General features: G+C 41.8%; 1 protein-coding gene across 1 annotated transcript in view; it reads left to right on the top strand.

The window, feature by feature from the left end:
- The first annotated feature begins 2247 nt into the window (after positions 1–2247).
- LOC136854605 (golgin subfamily B member 1-like) overlaps positions 2248–15860 on the top strand; it is a 31455-nt gene continuing 17842 nt past the window's right edge. Inside the window, exon 1 of the mRNA XM_067131115.1 lies at positions 2248–2490. The gene's annotated coding sequence lies outside the window, so the exon portion shown is untranslated. The remainder of the gene's footprint in view (positions 2491–15860) is intronic.

Below are 15860 nucleotides of genomic sequence, written 5' to 3'. Positions count from 1 at the left end.
AGAATATCAGAACCGATTCATCGAAAACATAATCAGCCATAAATCAGATATTAAAAAAAGGGACACGTTATAACCTCTCAAATTTTTAACCCCCATCCCTACCCGGATGATGACAAAATTGTAAGTCTGTATCAGTTGTAGGATCTGATGCCACACATTCTGAGAATACATATCAATTCATAAACAATGCTTCTGGTTTCATAAAGCATTTCTGTATCAGTACTTGAAATTATTAAGAATATGCCACCTCAGAACCTGTAATTTTCAATGACTGAAGCGCCATGGAAGTCTTTCAAAGTCAAAACCTTAAAAATTCTCATATAAAAAGTTTTCTTTCATTCCACAAATTACTTGAAACGAAAGTAACTGTGGAAATATATTGGATTCTGCTCATGTGAACTAAATTTAAGGGAAATGAATATGCCAACAAGCAGCCAAAGCTATTACTAAGACCATATCATAAGCGGTCAATCCTGTCAGTGATTATCTAATATCTTTACAACTCAGCTTCCTTGGTAAATAGCGGACAGTGGAATAATGCATCTGATAAAAACAAATTGAAACTGTTCAAATTACCGTTATATCGTGGAATTTTTCAAACCAAAAATTTTCACCAAATTATAGCAATTTTATATCGTCTTCAACTGGTCCTACTCATTTGACCCGTGAATTCTTGATGAATAGACGCATAAACCTGTGACTGTAGGCAGAAAATGCAGGTCCTCACTAACAGTGAGGCAATTCTTATGTAAATCTCCAGGCAGCAACCAATGTCAAATGCCAATTTTTTTTATTAAGAAATAAGAAAACTGCCAGCCACCGAAATTTTAATTTCGTCATCAAACAAACTCTTGGAAGAGTTCGGTGGTCTAACTATCATCTCAAATATAATAATAATAATAATAATAATAATAATAATAATAATAATAATAATAATAATAATAATATAATAATAATAAGGATCATGTCAAGATTAGCGAACCTAATATCATGACAAGAACAGCGAATCCAATGAACCCCATGTCAAGAATGGCCAACCCTTTCCGGTTCGGATCTCCAATTCCAAATGAGAGCTAGTATTAAACACGGCGAAACAGTGATTCATCTACACTGTTTCGCCGTGTTTATTATTAGTCCCTGTGGGGTCAAATGCATTTCGCCTTGTTTAATACTAGCCCCTGGGGATCAATGTCTGGTACCGAAGTGCTCATGTTTAGAACAGCGAACCCGATTATTCCCATGTGAAGAACAACGAACCCAATAATCTTCTTGCATAGAATAGCGAACCCTGCTGCGAGTGGGTTCGCTAATCTTGACATGATCCAATAATAATAATAATAATAATAATAATAATAATAATAATAATAATAATAATAATAATAATAATAATAATCAATGTATTCTGACTTTACAGAAAACAGAGCAATAAGAAACTTGTTCCTCGTTCCAGTTTTCCAGGCTCTTGGTACTGCGTAATTTTATAAATATTTTTCTTAACCTTGATGCTGATGAATATGAAGGTGTAGCGCTTATGGTACGTTGGTTTTTTGTATTTGTAAATGGTACTCCATTTGCTAAATGGTAGATGTTGCCCTGCTGAATACAGTCAGTTAGCTTAACTCCCACATTCTTATAATAATCTAAAGTTTTTGAATCTCTATTGACAAAACGTCTGTTTCACAGATTAACCGTACGTCTTCTGCAAGGGCCTAGGTGCATGTGACGCACTGGCAGTTTCTATATGCATACATAACCATAGATTTTGGTCACGACATTCGTATGATTGGTGATGAGACTCTTCACTTCAGTAGCCTACTTCTTTAGATCATGGTAATCATGAGGCTTGGCTTTTCAAACTTGAACAAATGGTAGTTGATGGACATTTTAAAGTATTAGTACTGATTTTTCAAACTAATATTGATGAGTACTGCAGTGAATACGCGAATATCCCTTGATCCGTAAATTCTTTATAATATTAGACACGATATTTACTGTATATAGTTGGGCCTGGAGACAAGCTCATTGCTTCTACAGATAAGCTACTTTTTGAGTTTTTGGTATGATATTTTATTTGTAAATTCAATTACAATAGGAATGTTAAATGCCATAACAGTCTGAGGCATAGTTCAAAACTTGAAGGAATTTGCAATAACCATTTAATTACTCTTACTAATGTGACAGAAAAAACACAATTCTTAATTTATGGTTGACAATCTTGTCGGTTTTTTTTTTTATATCTACCACATACTCCATACTCCATGTTTAATTGGCGGGCGGCGTACCTTGTGACGCGTCCTAGCTGACTGGTTGAAACGAAAGTCCGTTGTGGTCTGGTTACGCCTCGAATTAGTCAATTATTCATAATTTAATGTTACTAGCTTAATAGTTCCACCTTTCTAATCAGATGTCTAGACTCGTCATGATAACTGCAATTTCGCTGCAAACTTGACTACTTTAGCCATGCATGGCCATTGTCTACCCAGTTTAAGGGTGAGTATGTCGGCGTCCCCTATGGTAGCCTTACCACGCTACCAAGGCCAAGTCAGTAACCTTTCCTTATTTTTGCCACCATTGAAGTGATTTTGTTGCCTTAATTCAAATAGGATCCTATTAACATATTGAATTGCATCGCAAGTCAGATAGTCAGCCGGTGGCGCATCGGATATTACCTACCAATTGACGTTTTCAATAGTATTTTGGTTGCTTGTCAAGAGTGTACCGTTATTTGTCTTTCGACTGTAAGTAACCTTCAACTAACCTCATAACTGATTATGTTTAGTATGCTGGCCATCCTGGAATGCTATCGCGCATGCGCAACGTTATAGCGAAGCATTTTGTAAACGTAAAGTTTCCTTCATCCGGCTGAGTAACACGGCCTACTAGGTTAGGTTAGGGTACGTTAGGTTAGTATGGTTCCTTTAATAAGTAGATTTCCTTGGCCATTCCCTTCTTGAACGTAGCCTGACCCCCTAGCCTAATGGCTTTCGTGTTCGCGGAACCGTTCCGTACAGTCCGCGCAGAGCTGTTCCTTGTGAATACCAATATTGTTAATGAAAAAATTTTTGGACAGAACAATGTAGGGTAGAACTAAGCAATATCTCCGCATGGGTTATTACTTTGGAAATTGATATTTCCTATAGTATTTTGGTTGCTTATCAAGGATTTACCATTATAGTTGGTTGACCAATTAACCTCAGAAGTTGTTTGCTGGCCATCCTGGAATGATGTTGCGCACGAGTAGTGTTATAGGGGAGCTTGTGGTAAAAAGTGGCGTTTCCTTCACTGGGATGTCCGGGAGCCTCTTCCCCCCAGCTAAGTAACACGGCCTGCTAGGTTAGGTTAGGTTAGGGTATGTTAGGTTAGTATAGTTCCTTTGTTCCTACACGACATACAAACCATCAGCCCTTTACATTAGGGATTACGGAGAAACTGGAAATGGCCGTTAAACTCTTGGAATGAGGTGATTAAGCAGTAACCACCGTCAGGTAGGTAGGAGTACTTTCCTGCCCGGACGTAAACATTCCAGTTTGCTTTTGGCTGTCATGCCTTCTGCCTCAGCTGCCCTGGTGTTCCTCCCCCCTCGATTTGGGACCACCTTGACGTAGTGAGTGGGCTCTTGAACCCTAGGAATTTGTTCCTGGGTTTGAGTCCATGAGTCTCATATATTATATATTTCTGTGGACTAAATTTGTGGAATTTAACACTTTTTGTAAAATTCGGTGGACCTGATAAATAGGAAAAGATATCATAGCTGGGATTGGGTTTATATTAGAAGCTAAAAAGTGGGAACTGTGTTAGGACCATCACCTACCAGATAATTTTTGGACCTGAGAGATATCAGATTGATAGCTCAAAGGCAGAACTGTTCTTTAGGGCTGGACCACGGATTCCAGGGGTGCCTGATTCCGTGGTTAGGACTTGGCATTCTATCCGGCTTGGGGATGATTGTAGTCTTGTAATACAGTACTCTCAGTCCTAGCAAGCAGGTTTGGCTTACACTTGGGCCATTCTAATCATGTGCCATCCCCTTATCATGGAATGGTGTGCACTAGCCATTTGCAAAGAAGGCCAAGCCAACTTGCAAAAGCATAGTCAACTGGGTCGTAAGGATGTGAATGGCAGTCAGAATCCTAATTTATACGTTTAGAATATGCTATAACGAGTGAAATGAGAACTTTTATCCCTTCTCACACACCCACACACACACAATTACTTTACAAATGCATTACAATGAAATTCTTGTACAATGAATTTCAGGATGTTATTCACCGAGCTGTGATTTTTCATTTTGCATGCAGACTGAGAGAATATGTTCAGTAATCATGTTAATTAAGAACTTTGGTAGCTACATCTCATAAAATCAGCGAAACCAATATGCCATAACCGTATGTAGAAATCAGAGAAAAGTTAAGTATATCTTAGTTTAACCAGACCACTGAGCTGATTAACAGCTCTCCTAGGGCTGGCCTGAAGGATTAGATTTATTTTACGTGGCTAAGAACCAACTGGTTACCTAGCAACGGGACCTACAGCGTATTGTGAGATCCGAACCACTTTATGACGAGAAATTAATTTCTGTCACCAGAAATAAATTCCTCTAATTATTCATTAGCCGGTCGGAGAGTCGAACGCTGGGCCAACAGCGTACGAGGCGACAGGAAATCAGGAAAGAGTTTACCAATCAACTCCTTCCTTACAAAACATCTATGCGCAAGGATTCATAAACTGCATGTCCAGGAACTGCTACTGCTTCAGAGAGTTACCATGTTTCTCCATCGGTGGTAATTCGTCTCAACTCCCAGCTGACTGTACATAAAGTATGTTATGACAGAGTACCTGTAAACTTTACTGGCCTGCAAATATCGAGTATTAGAATACGAATAAAAAACAATAATTCTGTAATTTATAATTTATACAACCAACCTAATAAAAATTACGACATTAATAAACTTGAAGAATCATTTAACAATGCCAGAGAACCTACATTAATAGTAGTGATTTTAATGCTCACAACTTAATATGGGACTGTAATTGTACAGACTCAAATAGAGCAGGAAGTAAAATAGAAGAATTCATAGATTCAAGTGACATGCTGTAAAAATGATAATGAAATGGCACATTTTTAAAACACATGGAACTTTATCTTCAGCAGACTCAACTCTATGTACAACAGGCATAGTAGACAGAGTGGATTGGAATACAGTTGGTGACTTGCACACCAGTGATCATTTCCTAATATTAATTTCATTATTACAAATTAATCCTGCCAAGCAAAATAACATTTATAAAGCAGATTGGGTACTACTGTATATGAATTCCACACTAGGAATATCCACCATTTGAGTATGTCCAAGATCATAATGAAATAAATAGATTTCTTGTTGATTTCATTAAAAATGCTGCTGATAAAGCAATACCAAAATCAAAATCGCATCCAGCTAAACAAAGTCCCATGGTGGTCTGAAAAACTAACAATTGATAAAAACAAAACACCAACTTGGAAGACGGATTAGATAATTTGAATAGAAAGTTCAGTAAAATTAATAAAACACTGATATTTGAAGAAAATTTACAATATTTATATTATTATTAGAAATTGATAACATTAAAACCTCTATATATAACAAAATATCTGCAGGATAAAAAAAAAGCAATGCAAGGAAGAATCATTTCATGGAGGAAATAATACTCCCATACAAAAAAAAAGGGAAAAATTCAGAAAAATAAATGGTACCCATGTTAAACCACCCAGACCTGCCATATTAAAAGTTGGGTAAAGAATACTTGATCCAAAAGGAAAAAGTAATGTAATAGGAGAAACTTAGCAAAAGTAAGTAGTGATAGAAATTTAGGTAACACTTCTTCACAAAGAAAAATAGTATAGAATTAATAACATTAAATTTTGAAACCATAGAAGACAGGTATTATAATAGAAAATTTCATGTAAGTAACTTCCAAATAATTACATTGCGACAGTTTCTACTTTACGCGGCAGCTCAAAATTCAAAACTCATAGTAGCGCTCTTTTGTTTTGGGTGTAGGTATGCTGCCCCGCCCATTATAGGGGAAGAATAGATACAACATAGCTAAAGAGCTCAATTCGTTTCTGCCGGTTAATGACTGAACACCAGTTATTAGCAGCTCTTGATTCTTTTTCGCCTGATGGTTGGAGATCGTCTATGGTGAAGTACTCTGTTTCTGGTAGTGCCGCAATTTAGCTTAGCCAGAATTTGGATTTATATTTTTGATTGTGACTTGTTTTGACCATTATGTCTGACCATAGTTTAGCCAGCATTAGGTATTGCAGCAAGGGCTGCAAAACTAGACTCACTGCTGTAAAATATGACTTGCATATATACCATTTGTAGTACTTGTAGGGAACAAATTTGTTCTCCAGATTTGAATTGTGACGAATGTAAGGACTGGGATAGGGGGAAATGGAAGACTTCACAAACACAATTGGACAAATTGTAGCGTGACCGAATTAGAAAAGCTATGGCTAGGACCAAAGCTAAGGCTTCCGCTAGTACAGGTCATTCTCCAGGGGTTGTTATTGATGTTATGACTATCCCTTTGACACCTGGGACAGTTTTCTCCCATTTTCAGTCCTCCAGCTTTTCATGTCACTCCATTACCTAGCTCTCATTTTGCTGAACCCAGTGCCATTGCTAGCTTATAAGCACGGGTAGATAAAAAATTTAATTTACTTGTTAATACTGTTTCCCAGATGGGGAATTCCGTTAAGGTCCTAATGGACAAGTTTAATAGTGTAATGTCGAGTGAAGTGTCTGGAGGTGGCGGTTGTTCGTCCCACCGATGCTCCTTGACTAAGGTCCCTGCTAAACTCCCCTTGCTCACATGGGAGGAAGCAAACTGGCAGTCCAAGGGAGGTCAGTGGGGTCTGCCCACGGGCAGTCGTTGCCTCATCCCAGCCTGTTGTTCGATCCCAGGCTGCGTAAGAACGCCATTGGAAAGGTGTTTGTATGGATGTGCTTGCCCTATCCTTAAGTGAATCAGATTCTCCCGCATCAAAGAAGCGCAGGGGATGTTTCACAAAAGTATCAAGGCCATAGAAAGGGCTGGGCGCTTTGTTGGATTCAGATTCGCCCCTGCCTCGTAAGCGAGTGGTAGAGAGAGAACGTAGCCCTCTCCCTTCTTGTAGTTTTTGGGAGTTGCCAGCGAAAGATTCTTACTTCCATTCAGGTGTGAAAGAGTGTGTGCCAGTCCGTCTTTGCGGTGCCAAGTGTCCGAGCCTACATCATATGAGCGTACGGTACTGTACTTCGGCTGAGCGCTCATTGCATGAGCGTGCAGTATCTGCCTTCCCAGTCTGTGGGCGCCCAGATTCTGAGCTAGCAGAACCAGTGCATGACCACTTGGGAGTTTCAGCATCAGTTCTCCGAGCACCCATCTTTGGGTACCAAGTGTCTGTGAGTACTGCAACTGCTTCAAAGGGGTCGCAGAAGTCAGTGTCTGCTTTGACAGCGAGCGGGTGCCCAACGCCCATGCGTCCAGCCTCTGTGGGCACTTCTCTTGAAGCTCTCTCTACTGTTGATTCTTCAAGAGAATTTCCGTCTATGATCAAAGATCCCTTGTTGGCGCCGCTTCAACTTTGTCTTGATAAAGTGTTGAACCTTCTTCAAAAGCCAACTCCTGTAGTTCAGGAGACCATGGAACCCCCAGGATCACCTGCTTTGTCTGTTGAGGAACCTGTAGAAGAGGAACAGCTCACTCTTAGTTACTCAGCACTACTCAGGGTTTTTCCTAGTCTGCTACCTGTCATTCTTCTCTCCAGCCGTCCCTTCATCACCGGGTTTGGCTTACAGGTACTTGATGCGACAACGACCAGGTACAGCCAGACTTCCAAGTATGGTGTTATCGTCATCATCGAAGAAAGCTTTCGCTCAAATGAATGTCTGGTTATTGGAGAAGAGAGAAGTCGGAGAGGCGGTGTTCTGTTCGCCTCCCTCTCATTTAACAAGGCAGAAGCTCTGTCCTTGGGAGTTTCTGCCTCCTCTCAAGGGGACTTCTCCAGTATCGTAGGTGCTTCTCATCGTTCTGCTTTCTCGTCTGCCAGAATTCTCTTCACAGCCTCAGACTTGGATTATTTACTGAAATACATCTTTAAAATCTTTGAGGTCTTCAGTTTTTTGGATTGGATGGTAGGGGCTCTAGACAAGGAAATTGAAGACTGTACGTCTCTTCAAGAAAACTTCGCACCGGATTGGCTGGGAGTGCTGGGGTGCGCTGGCAGAGCCAAAAGAGATGGAGCTCTAGAACTAGCAACCATTTTCATGACAGGAGTCCTCAAGAAATGAGACTTGTGTTGGTTTGCAGCAAAGGGAGTCACCCCATCACAGAGGTCTTCGCTTCTATTTGGTGGACCCCCAACAATAATAGTCTGTTCCTGCAGGACACCTTGGAGCTGGTGTCAGTAGAGCTACAGAAGAAGTCGACTCAGGACCTCCTCACTCAATCCACCAGAAGGACTTAAGTTCCCTGCACAAACTACTACTTCCAATAATTCTACCAGAATGTCATCGCCCTTGCAGCAACAGCTCTTTCGAAGTTCCAGAGGCCCTTTCCAGTCCCGACCTAGAGCCAACCTCTGAACTTCCAGACCAGCCAAGAAGCCCATTAACAAGCCAGCTCCTCGAAAATGAGTCTTTCGTCCTCCGTGTTCCAGTGGGAGCAAGACTTTCCCATTTCTGGACAGAATGGAGCAAGGAAAATGTGGAGCCATGGGTGTTGCAAGTATTGAAAGAAGGCTATGCTATCCCTTTGAGGGAGAAACCTCCCTTAGTAACCCCTCCCATCAGCTTAACAGCCTACTTGGTAGACTCACAGAGATTTTCGGCCTTATCTTAGGAAGTATCGGCCCTTCTGGAAAAGAAAGCCATGTAATTAGTCGAGGATGTGAACACGGGGGGTTGGTTTTACAACCGCCTCTTAGTGGTTCCCAAGTCATCAGGAGGATGGAGACCTGTCCTGGACGTCAGTGCCCTAAACCTCTTTGTTCAAACAATGAAATTCAAAATGGAGACGATTCATTCGGTATTGTTGGCCATCCATCAGGGAGACTGGATGGTTACGATCGACATGCAGGATGCTTAGTTCCACATTCCAGTTCACCCGGACTCCAGGAAGTACCTGAGGTTCATGTTCCAGGACAGAGTCTTCCAGTTTCGGGCTCTTTACTTTGAACTCTCCACGGCCCCTCAAGTTTTTACCCGGGTACTTGCTTCCCTACTGAAATGGCTACAGCTTATGGGGATAAACATCGCTCTGTACCTGGACGACTGGCTCCATTGATCAGGATCCATAAGGGGAGCATTAGATAGGACATTAGCACAATGAAACTAGGCTGAGCCAGGTTGATAGGATCTTTTCTGTAAAACCCCCCTCTGCACAGATGTCGGCTGCAACATATGGCGAAGAACCCGAAGAGTTTGCCCATTCAACTTCTCCTCCATACATGCAAGGTTATAATAGCCACATGGGAGGTTCATCGTACCCCTCCATACATGAGAGTGCTTTGAATAGCCACGTGGAAGGTTCATCGTACCCCTCCATACATGAGAGTGCTTTGATTAACCACATGGGAGGTTTGTCATTCTCCGCTACTCATGGGAGGCTGTGATTAGCCACATGGTAGGTTGGTTTTTTGCTACTTTGTGCATGAGGAGGTTTGAATACCACATGAGAGGTAGCTCGACTCAGACAGTACCGAAACTGAGACTGATGTCGAGGGTACTCTCTCTACAGGCATCCTATCCTGCCGAGTGGTTAACCAGGTGAGGATACATGCATATAGGCAGATCAGGTGAATAAAGAGTTACCTGCCTTCCCGTTTGGCAGGTCGGGCTTAAATTAGATTGATCCCACCTCCTCAAAATTTTGTTAATCAGGCTAATTCAGGTGTTCAGGGAGTGTATTGCAATATGAAGTTTTCATAATAAAACTAATATTGTAATACCTGAACACCTGAATGATTCCCACCCTCCTCCCCACTCAATTTGATTAGTGAATTATGCAATTGGGGAACCCGGCCTCGCTCGGCTGGGACTTGCAGCACCGTTGCCAACGGTGTTTCAGGTAACTCATTTTGACAAGATTTTCCTGTAAGTGTTGGTAATGCTGACAGTTAATTACCCAGTTAATGGGTAAAAGTTACGGGGATATAGTCCGGGCTGGTTGGTAACCAGGGCTAATTCAGGTGTTCAGATACGTATTACAATATTAATTTTATTATGAAAATTTCATTTAATATGGACGAGTTGGAATTTGCTCTCTTGAACAGCAATAAATCTGCCCCTGGAGGTGACTATTTGTTTGGAAATGGTCTGCCACTTAGCACTTTTGGCAAAGTCATACTTATTAGAGTTTTATAATCACTTTTGGCTTCGAAATTTATTTCCTGATGAATGGCCTAAACCTATAATTATTCCTATCCCCAAACCTGGAAAGGATCCCAGTAATGTAAACAATTACAGAAGAATTTCTTTAGCAAGTTGTTTATGCAAATTACTTGAGAAGATGGTCAATGCTCAACTAACATGGCACATTTGAGAAAATAAAATTTTGACTCCCACTCAATTTGGGTCACAGTGTAACAGATCTACATAAGATTCTCTATTTAACTTAGAAGACCACATACTTCAGCAATAAATGACATTAGTAATAATCTACTTATTGGAATTGAAAGTAACTTGTATATGGATGATTTTGCCATGTTATGCAGCATCTCTCATAAAACATGCAGAGCGAATCATTAATAAAACTATAATAAAAATAGATGAATGGGCCTCATCTGTAGGCTTTAAATTATCCATACAAAAGACTCTGGCAGTAATATTTTATAAACACAAAAAGTGGAGAAAAGGTGAAGAAATAGATTTAAAAATAAGAAATCACTTGAACTGGAAAGCCAACATACGTGAAATCTAAATGTAAAAGAGTATCAAATCTAATTAAAAAACTATCAAACGCTCCTTGGGGAGCTGATAGACATACCCTTACTTTACCGTATAAAGCAACCGTGTTGCTTATCATTGACTGTGGAAGCGAAATATATGGCTACCATCAGACGCAACGCTGAAAACAGTAGACCCAGTTCATAATGAAGGCCTTAGAATATATTCAGGAGCCTTTAGATCCTCACCAAAGTCATCTTTGCAAGTTGAATATGGTGAAGTACCACTGTCTCCATAGAGAGTTTGTAACAATGAAGAGTGCCTTGAGAATTCACACAAGTGGTTCTCCAACCTAAAAATGATTTGAGTTAAGAGATGTATTTATAAACAATCACTCACCACCTTTTCCTCTTAGAGCTAGAAGACTGTTTGAGTCGTTGAATATAAATGTGCAGTTGCCTTCAGTAGTAAAATTACTTCCTCCTTGGACTGTGAATAAAATAAGAATTTGCATGCACTTAAAATGTTTATAAAAAATTTATTCATATACCCTAGAACACCATAGACAACATACAATAGAGCACATAATCTGAAAAGGTCCACATTACACAATATACAGTACACAGACAGATCTAAATCAGAGTACAGAGTGGGATATGCTGAAGTATCCCAAGACAAAAATTATCAAGTCTATACCTGATAATGCCTCGGTATTACAGCTATGTGCAATAGCATCAGCCCTAAAAATAATTAAAGAAACCTTGTGTAATAATTTTGTGATTTTTAGCGACAAGAACCGCCATCGAAGCCATTCAGAGTTACAAGCCAAAAAGATAATATTGTACAACAAATAAAGTTATTACTCCATAAATTATATTATAATGGGGAAACTATAGAAATATTGTTGGATCCCTGCCCATGCAGGGGTCAAAGGAAATGAAGAGGCTGATAAAGCAGCTAAAGAAGCAGCCCATATGACATGATCTGATGTAAATATCCCATTTAAAAATTATATAACACATATAAAAGTAGCCATTATAAACAAATGGCAAAATAAATGGAATGAAGAACGTGAAAAAAATAAGTTGAAGCAAAAAAAAACTTGGAGTTAAGAAGTGGAGTTCATCATACCAAAGAGAGAGACATGCAAGTACTCGTCTGACACATTGACACCTAATGACTAGCCCACATGAACCAGCTCCCGAATGCTCAGAATGCAGTGATAATAACAGTTAAACGTGTTATGTGAATGCTCAAAATATAACCAACTTCAGTCATCAACTTTTGGAAATGGATCGATTGGTGAAGTTTTCTGAGAGTCTGCAACATTTTCAGTTGACTCAGTTTTAATATTCATGAAGAAATGTAAATTAATTGATGAAGTGTAAAAATTAATTTATGAAAATACAAAATCCCATTGGGCAACTAATATATAAAAAAATCCAAATTTTAGTAAACCTCAAGTTATTCGGAATTTTATCGTTACAGGCAGTCCCCGGTTATCGGCGATCCGGTTTTACAGCGCTTGTCTAACGATCGCGTCAATGTGATCAGTTCAGATTGGCTCAGCCCACTCGCCCAGCCCCTGATCGCGTTTCGAGACTGGCTCAGCATGCTTGCCTGGCCCATGATCAAGTTTATGTGATCGGCTCGGCTTGGCTCACTTGGCTCGTGCAGTTCGGTTTGCGCATCCAGCCCCTGATCACGTCTAAGTGATCGGCTCGGCTCGGCGAACTGAGTGCTGTCGAGGTTCTCCTTCCTTCAGGAGACTTAGCTCAAGTGAACTTTCACTCTTCAGGGTTAGCTCTTCGCCTTGGCATTAGCGCTCTCCTTCCTCAGTGGTGCCGTCATCACATCTGGTTGATGATCGCCCGTGGTCAGCCTCTCCTGTTGGTTCTAGCAGGACAGGTAAGAGTGCTTTTTCTCCTCTCCTCTTCCCTCAAACCCTTTCGGTTGCTGCTGGGGGATGCAAGTTGGATAGAGAGGACTCCAATGAGTTTTGTTTCTTATCAGATTTCTGCTACAAGGATCTACGTCTTGGGCTCGGTTCTTGGATTGGCTCTCCTTACGTCTGAGTAGTCGAGGGTGTTTCTTGGGTTCTGGTGAGGTCATCCCTCCAAGAAGAAGAGATCGGGAGTGTTGCACCCCAGGAGGACTTGGTGGGCTTCTTTGGGTTGAGGACACCCTCGATTTTCTTTTCACAGAGATCTTCATGTCGTTTTGTCAGCACGATGATCTTGGAGAAGACCATGGCATCTCCTGTGAAAATTTTTTACTGCTCCTTGCAGGGGTTTTGTCAGGGCTGCCACGGTCCTTGCTTGTTTTAAGGGTTTTCTCGACCAGATAAGTGCCTTTTCCCTGGACAAGGAGCTCAATTTGGCTGAGCCACCCAGTCAAGCTCCCTCCCCTTCTTCTTCCTTGACAGAAGCAATTCTTTTTGCCTCTGAGAGGTCTTATGCCGACTAGCAGATTGTCCTGGCTCTGGCTCATCCAGACTTGGATCTCTTGCTGTTTCTCTTTGCCGTGAAGGGTGTTCTCTCTCACAACAAGAGACGGCAAACCTGGAGGACACTGCTATGGTGTCCCTCCAGGTAGTCTCCTGATGAATCTGTGATCCTTCACTTTTTCAAGGCTCTGCCTCCTTGGAGGCAATTTTTCCTGAAGAGGTCTCTGCCTTGTAGAGATTGTTCCAGTCTTGGGTATGGGTTCGCCTGCCCAGCACCAGACAGCAACCTGTGGGCAATTTTGGTGCTAAGAAGAGGGACACTGTCCTGATTCCGATCTCCAGTCTGGTAAGTCCTGAGTTGTCACATTCCCTCAGGAATGGACCTTTACTCAGTTCTGCTCCCCTCTTTCGCAGAGAATAGGTAGATACCACAGTAGTCAAGGAACATGCTGGGGCAGCTGCCTTGTCCTCTGGACAATGGTAGCCTAGCCCTTCCTCAGCCCCTAAGAAGTCTCAGGTTCCAAGGGCACTCACAGAACACCCAGCCTTCCTCATTTTCTTCTTAGAAAGTGCGCATACTTGCATCTCTTTCAATCCTCTTTCCATCGGGAAGAGAGAGCGCTTGGAACAATGTTCTCCTCCTGGTGCCTTGATGAAGGAATGGCTGTCAAGTCATTGGACTATATGACAGCAACATAGCCAAGACCTGGCAGTGGATATCCTTCAGGAGAAGTATCTGTTTCCTCTGGATCTCGGCCACCTTTCCGTTCCGTTCCGTCCCGTCTCCTCTCCTGTGTTCCTGACTTCGGGAGCAGCCAGCCTGGCTAGAGCTAGTTTTCGGTGTCCTGTCATCACTGCAGAAGCTGTCCCCTCGGGCAGCTTTGCCTTCAATTCTCTTCATGGAGAATGAAGGAGATCTGCTTCCAGTTCTTAATCCTCTCCTCTCCCAAAGGATTAGGGAAGACTTAGACTGGTGCTTGAGCGACAGGAATCTTTGAATATGTCTGCATATTCTCCTCAAGACATGCTTCTGTTCTCAGATGCACTAACTGGGGAATAGGCGCACACCTATAAGACCGTTGTCTTCGAGGTGTGTGACCGGGATGATAAGTACCTTCTCATCAACATCATGGAACTCAAGGCAGTTTTATGGCCCTCCAAGAGTTTCAGGATCAGTTTATTGAGATACTCTGGGGTGTTGTTAGGCAACAACACCACAATAGTGGCATATGTCAAATGAGAGGGTCTCGTTTCCCTCCTGTTTTCTTCGGTTGGACTGCAGGTGCTTGAGTGAACATTGGTCCACTCTGTAGAGCCTTCAGCCAGATATATTCCAGGCAGTGGGATGTATTGGCAGACAAGCTCAGTCTCTGTCATCGAGTGATGGGGACAGAGAGCTTCCTTCACTCAATTCTTCATAGAGAGGTTGCTCGATTGAGGGCTCCCTATCCTTCTGTTCGCCTCCTGACTCAACAGAAGTCTGCAAGTCTTCTGCTTAATCGTACCATACCCACGGACTGCTACAGTGATGCATATTGACATGGTGGGACAACCTCGACATCTTCATCTTCCCTATGTATTTGTCTAATTCGCAAGGTGTTCACAAAGTGTCATTCACCCCGAATTTAGATGAATGCTGGAAGACTTCGCCCTTTGCCTGACCTGCTTCTGAGGCACCTTCTAGCCAAGAACGAGGACTCTTCCACTTCCGGTTCTGTTCTTTTTATCTTAAGAATTAAGGGAAGAGAAGTCATTCTTGTCAGCTGAGAGCAGTGCTCTAGGCACCCAGGAATGCCCTTCAGCTCCCGAGCTCTTCCTTGCTTGACTTTCAACTCTTCTGACTTCAGCTACACCCTGGCACCAGCTCATGCTCCGAGCACCTAGGAGCATCAGACATCTCCCAAGTAATGCCTCTCTGGGCACCCAGATCGTCTGGTGCCAGCTTCAGCTTGGCGTCATCTCAGAGCACCCGGCGCCAGCTACGAGTTGTCTGGTGCCAACTTTCCCCTCATCTTTGGCTCTGGGGAGATTAGTGAGCTCTTTTCTGGTTGGAGCTTTCAGGTATTGCTTGAGCAGGATTGGAAAAGCAGAGGACCTTCCATATCTTTGGTGTTTTGGGAAGGACCGTTTTCACCCTCTGGCTTAGAACGTATTGTATTGTCTTGCTTCCCAAAAGGATTTTATTTATGAGACTACTCCCAGGTTCAGGAGAGCAGTTTGCTTACTTCTAAGTGGAACTCCCAGGTTCAGAAGAGCAGTTTGCCTACTTTTAAGTGGAAGCTAAGCATGTCAGAACAGCTTCTACCTCATTAGCTTTCAAGCACAGGATGCCCCTGACTTCCATTCTGCAATCGACCTACTGGATGTGTATTCGATCTTCACTTCTCACGATTTTAGTTAAAACAGTCTTAAAATTTTTGCAGTACCTTGTGAAGTTTTAGTAACTGGCATGGTATCGCATCATTAATTTTATATATTTCATCTTCGTCACTGCACCATTA

This window comes from Macrobrachium rosenbergii, chromosome 29 (genome assembly GCF_040412425.1).
Source record: "Macrobrachium rosenbergii isolate ZJJX-2024 chromosome 29, ASM4041242v1, whole genome shotgun sequence".
Taxonomy (NCBI): Eukaryota; Metazoa; Arthropoda; class Malacostraca; order Decapoda; family Palaemonidae; genus Macrobrachium; species Macrobrachium rosenbergii.
This window is presented reverse-complemented; position numbering and strand designations above follow the sequence as displayed.